This window comes from Medicago sativa, chromosome 7, assembly GCF_051527215.1.
Source record: "Medicago sativa cultivar Bolivia chromosome 7, Bolivia_mono, whole genome shotgun sequence".
Taxonomy (NCBI): domain Eukaryota; kingdom Viridiplantae; phylum Streptophyta; class Magnoliopsida; order Fabales; family Fabaceae; genus Medicago; species Medicago sativa.
In genome coordinates, this window is record NC_140755.1 from 56,049,091 (window position 1) to 56,055,090 (window position 6,000).

Sequence of the window (6,000 nt, forward strand, 5' to 3'; positions counted from 1 at the left end):
CTTGATATGCTGACACTGTTATGTGCTTTATTTGGAATTTTCTAATATTTGTTAATGAACAACACCATCTTACAAATAGAAAGAAATATCAAAGATTGAGAAAGAGACTTATTGGCTTGCTGTTGTTAACATGGACTGGTGATATGTGGAGGTGTGTATGTATGTCAAATATAAGGTGATAATTTTTATTATGACAGATAAATGTCTTTTTATTTTTGCATCAAGCATGGATTTATAAATTGTTCTGATGATAAAGACATGTATCCATTATGTATTGCTAAGAAAATTTAACTTTCTCTGTATTCCAGGTTTAGTATTCAAATAGATATGTTAGCTATGTGATATGCAGTACTTCTCTAGTTTTTCCTCCTTTATCATCTTGTAAACCGTTCTGAGTATTTATCTGATCCACTTGATTTAAGGATTATTTTCGATAGTATAGAACATAGTCACACGGTTTGTAATTCGCTTCGGTACGTGGTACAAATTCGGGTACGCGGTTCGCCGCTCTTAAAAAATTCGGTACGTAAGGGGGTATACAGAGTCGGTGTTTAAGTTTAATAGTCAGTATATTATTGATAACAACATTATTTAATTAAAAATATAAAATAAACAATGAAAGTATTAATCCTAATATCCTATCAATAAAAATAATAAAATTTAACCTTTACAAAAATTTAGATTTAGAGGTTTGAAAGCATGAGTACTAGTAGTTAAAATTGTCCCACATCAGCTCGTAGGCAACATTGAGTGGAAAGCTATGTTATAAATAAAGAAGCTTCCTTTTGCAATTCAATAGAATAATAGAGAATACCATGCCTTTAATTGGTGGGATCAGGGCTTATTCTTCTCTTTAAGGGGAGGTATGACCCAGAGGGTGCTCACTTGGTTGTAGGGGATTGAGAGGATCTTCTGAAGACCAAGGTTTATTCCTCTCAATCCCCTATGTCCAAGTTGTGCACCGTCTGGGATCATGTCCCTAGGCATTCTGTCCCTCAGCATTCTCTTAATTAGTTCAAGGTTTTTTGTTTATTTTTCTAGTGTTCCCTCTTGATCCCTTGCAACCAAGTACGTGTATTTCCAAGAATTCCCCTGTGAATTTTGACAAACCAGTTTGCAAAAGTACCGTGAACTGGTTCGTGCGAACCGGTTCGCGGTTCACAAACCAGTTTGCAAAAGTAATGTGAACTGGTTCGTGCGAACCGGTTCGCGGTTCTCATGCTAGTGCACGAATTCTATGACTAATATGGTATAGAATTCAAATTGATGCCTCACGATGTTGCGACGACAGAGGTATTCAAAATGTCTATATGATTATTTATGCAATATAATAACAATTGGTAGGTTTTCACTCCTTTCTCTGGTTAGGTACCAGTGAACTACGATTTCAATGATTTACATTCTTCAGTAATCTTAAACTATACCTTGTAGATTTTCCATTCAATAAGAACTTTGGTAACTCTTCATCATGTTGAACTCTTAGCTGCTAATAATTTCCATATAATCGTGGTATTGTTAACAGGTGACATTAGTCGATACCCAAACAAAGCAAAGGGTTCGACCGCCACTGCTGACAACCATACTTTGTGTATTTAATGTGTTCATTCTATATGTTAGCATGATCCTTTGTGTGCGTGTTTCATTTTGTCTTTTCATCTTCTCCGACACTTCATCTCTATCCCTAATTATAAGATCCAGTTTCTATATTTGTCGTCCCTTAATACAAGACATTCTTCTAACCTTAACATCCATTAATGATTTTTTTTTTAAAAAATAACATACAGTTTTAAAAAATTAAATGCTACAGATGCTGATTGTACATGGAACCTAATGATGATGAGTTTCAAAATTATGAACACGCACAGAAAAATAACGTGCCTGGATTGTACAATTCACATAAATCTCGTCTGAATTGTGTAACTCGGAATGGGTCAATTTGGTAAAAAAAGAAAAGATTATGGGGGGCTTCTGAGAAAATAGGCGAGGAGATAAAACCATTTTTAAATCAAACGAAACCTATTTAGTAATGTTATAAGTGTGTGTTGTAAATCATGATGAATTTGACGGAATCATAATGACATTGAGATTTTATTGAATCTTCAAAGTGTAATGTGTGCCAAAATCACAGCGTCAAATTCACCATGAATCTAAATATGCACCAAGTGTATATGTCTGGTTGAAGCTACAAAGTATCACAGTGCCTCACCTTGATTCTGCCAATACATGACATGCATTAAATCTATTCACTCACCACGTTGCGTTTGTTATCGATAGTTTCCTCTTCTAATTGTTTATTATAGTCCAACTTGACTTTATTAGAGAATCTGAAGTAATGCTAAGAAGGATTGTGCAGGTGATTTTAATTTCTTGTGCATTTTTACACATTTTCTGGAATTAAAGATTGATGATTATCATTATATGGCTTGAACAGATTTATGAGCTTCCTTCAAAAACACTTTGTACTTTACAAGATCAAATTCTATTTGCCGAATCGAAATTGACAGCACTTTTTTTCAATGTAAATGTCGATTTATCGAATGCCTTACCTTTTCTTTGTCACATCAATAGTGTTTGACTAGAATATTATAATGGAATCTAAAAACACAAACAAGAAGAACCACAACAAGAATAAGGAGAAGAAGAAGGTTAAGGCGCGTCATTCACCACCCCGTCATGACAATGTTATCAATGATCCTCGATTTTCACATGTGCACACCGAAGCATGAAACAAAGGTGGCCTTTGACTCTCGCTTCGACCACATGTTTACTCACAATAGTTTTTCTGCCTAGTTCTGTTTCCAATGACAAGAGAGGTAAGCCCAAGGATAACCTAACCTGATTTTCTTCGCCATTACTACAAAATCGACGTAGAGGACAATATAAGAGAGTAGAGGATAATACAGACGAGGATAAAACAGAAGAAGATGGATTGATGGAGGAGAATGTTGAATGTTGATGATAAATAATCCGAGTTGGACAAGAAAAATGAAACAGAATCTACTAGAGATAAAGGTACAGTTACAGATGAAGGTGTTGATGACAAAATCTATGAAGAGGAAGCACTTGATATGCTGATACTGTTATGTGCTATGTTTGGAATTTTCTAATATTTGTTAATGAACAACACCATCTTACAAACAGAAAGAAATATCAAAGATTGAGAAACAGACTTATATTGGCTTGCTGTTGTTAACATGGATTGATGATATGTGGAGGTGTGAATGTATGTTAAACATAATGTGATAAATTTTTAATATATGACAGATAAATGTCTTTCTATCTAATGCATCAAGCATGGGTTTGTAAATTGTACTAATCATAAAGTTATGTATACATAATGTATTGCTAAGAAAATTTAACTTTCTGTACTCCAGGTTTAGTATTCAAATAGATATGTTAGCTATGTGATATGCAGTAATTCTCTAGTTTTTCCTCCTTTATCATCTTGTATTTACAAACAATTAAATCGTTCTGAGTATTTATCTGATCCACTTGATTTAAGGTTTATTTTTGATAGTATAGAACATAGTCACACGGTTTGTAATTCGCTTCGGTATGTGGTATGAATTCGGGTACGCGGTTCGCCACTCTTAAAAAATTCGGTACGTAAGGGAGTATATAGAGTCGGTACGCTTGAGTTCATTAGAAGTTTAAATTTAATAATCAGTATACTATTGATAACAAAAATATTTAATTAAAAATATAAAATAAACAATGAAAGTATTAATACTATCAATAAAAATAATAAAATTTAACCGTTACAAAAATTTAGAGCTAGAGAGGTTTGAAAGCATGAGTACTAGCTGTTAAAATTGTCCCAAATCGGCTAGCAGGGAACATTGAGTGGAAAGCTATATTATAAATAAAGAAGCTTCCTTTTGCATTTCATATTGAATAACAGATCCCATGCCTTTAATTGGTGGGACCAGGGCTTATTCCTCTCTTTAAAGGAGGTATAAACCAGAGGGTGTTCACTTCTTGGTTGTAGGGGATTGAGAAGATCTTTAGAGCAATGGTGACTACCAAAGACCGTTGTTTATTCCTCTCCATCCGCTGCATCAAAGTTGTGCAGGCGTTCTCTTAATTAGTTCAAGGTTTTTTGTTTATTTTCCTAGTGTCTCTTAGATGGATTGTTGGTACGTGTATTTCGGGTGGCACTTTGGTGACATAATGTCACCGTGACATTAAATCTGGGCCACACAACACACACCTTTGTGTGGCCCAGATTTAATGTCACTCATACAACACATCTGGGCCACACAACACAACCATTTGTGTGGCCCAGATTTAATGTCACGGTGACATTATGTCACCAAAGTATTATCCGTGTATTTCCAAGAATTCCCTTGTGAATTTTGACAAACCAGTTTGTGGAATTGGTTCGTGCGAACAGGTTTGTGGTTCTCAGGCTAGTGCATGAACTTTGTGACTATGGTATAAAATTCAAACTGATGCCTCGCGATGTGGCGACAGAGGTATTCAAGACATTTGCATAGCTTAACTAATTACCAAAACAGAAGTGCTATATGTTACGAGACGAATGCCAACGACCGTAAATAGTGGAAATCATGTGCAGCACAGCAAAACATGGGGAGAGAGAAATGAATTAGTTAAAGGAAAGATGAAAATCCAAGGGCCACAATTCATTCGCATGTTGTCGTGCATGATTTCCTCTCGTACTATAAAGCATTCTTCTTACCAAAAATGCCTCTTGGTCATAAATTCAAATGTTGGTCTCCATAAAATTGATTTTATATAAATCTTCTATTAAAAATAATAATTTTAAAGGCCACATTAAATTTTTTGCTTTAGGCCTCTTAATCTGATGGGTCGACCCTAGTACCAACGAACTACAATTTCAATAATTTACATTCTTCAGTAATCTTACATGGGATGAGATTGAGGATGAACCCCGTCGTGCAAAGACCTTGAGGTAGAATTTCATCGATGAGCATGTCTGAATGCAAATTTTAAGCAATACCTTGTTGATTTTCCATTCAATAAGAACTTTGGTAACTCTTCATCATGTTGAACTCTTAGCTGCTAATGATCTCCACAAAATTGAGGTAATGTTAACTGAACTCGTTATATTTGTTGAGCAAAGATATTGGAAAACTAGATGCACCCTGCTTCCTGTTGAGATTATACTCAACTATACTGATTTTGTACATTATTTTATAAGGTCCATTGCGTCTAGGATTCAATTTATGGTAAACAATTGTATTCAATGTCTTATTTTAAAAGATTCTATTTTTAGAAGACCGTATTTGCAACCTGATATTCAACTCCTCTTCTCTATTTGTTTAATGACGATTTTTTTTTATCTATTAGTATATTTCTTTCGAAACGATGAAATACTAAAATATTATGTTTAATATTTATCATTTGTACTAAAAATGTTGTGTATCATACTTTTGACTTGCTAACACTAAAGACATTGGATTTTTTTCACCTTGTCAATGTTGTGCTAATAAACACTAAATTTTAGGTGCAATAGCTTTGCCTATCAAAATAGTGGTCCCCCATTTCGGTTATTGTCAATGTCGAAGTATAGTACTTTACAAAACTTTGTTATATTGGAGTCACATCACATGCATTTTGATAGTATTTCTTTGTTTGTTATAAAAATGTAACAAACACACTTATTGCTCCACTGCCCTTACTCCATCTGTTTAAATTCCTTTTCATAATAGACAAATAAAAATATTATTATAATACAACACAACTTCTTTAAGTTCAAACCCACACCCACTATTTCTTGGCTCAACTTTTGTGGCTCTAAGGTGAATGTTATTTCCTTCTTCTTCCTTCTTCCTTTTTTGTTTTGGGTGTTTTGTGATAAAAAATGAATGTCTTTTTTTCTCATTTTCTCTAATTTGATTGTAGTTTATATAGATGAAGAAGATAAAAATAAAATACTAATATAAGAAAAAATGAAAGAAAAAGGCTTATGTTAATTATTTAATATTAAAGGTTTGGAATTTGAAATGTTTAGTGAAT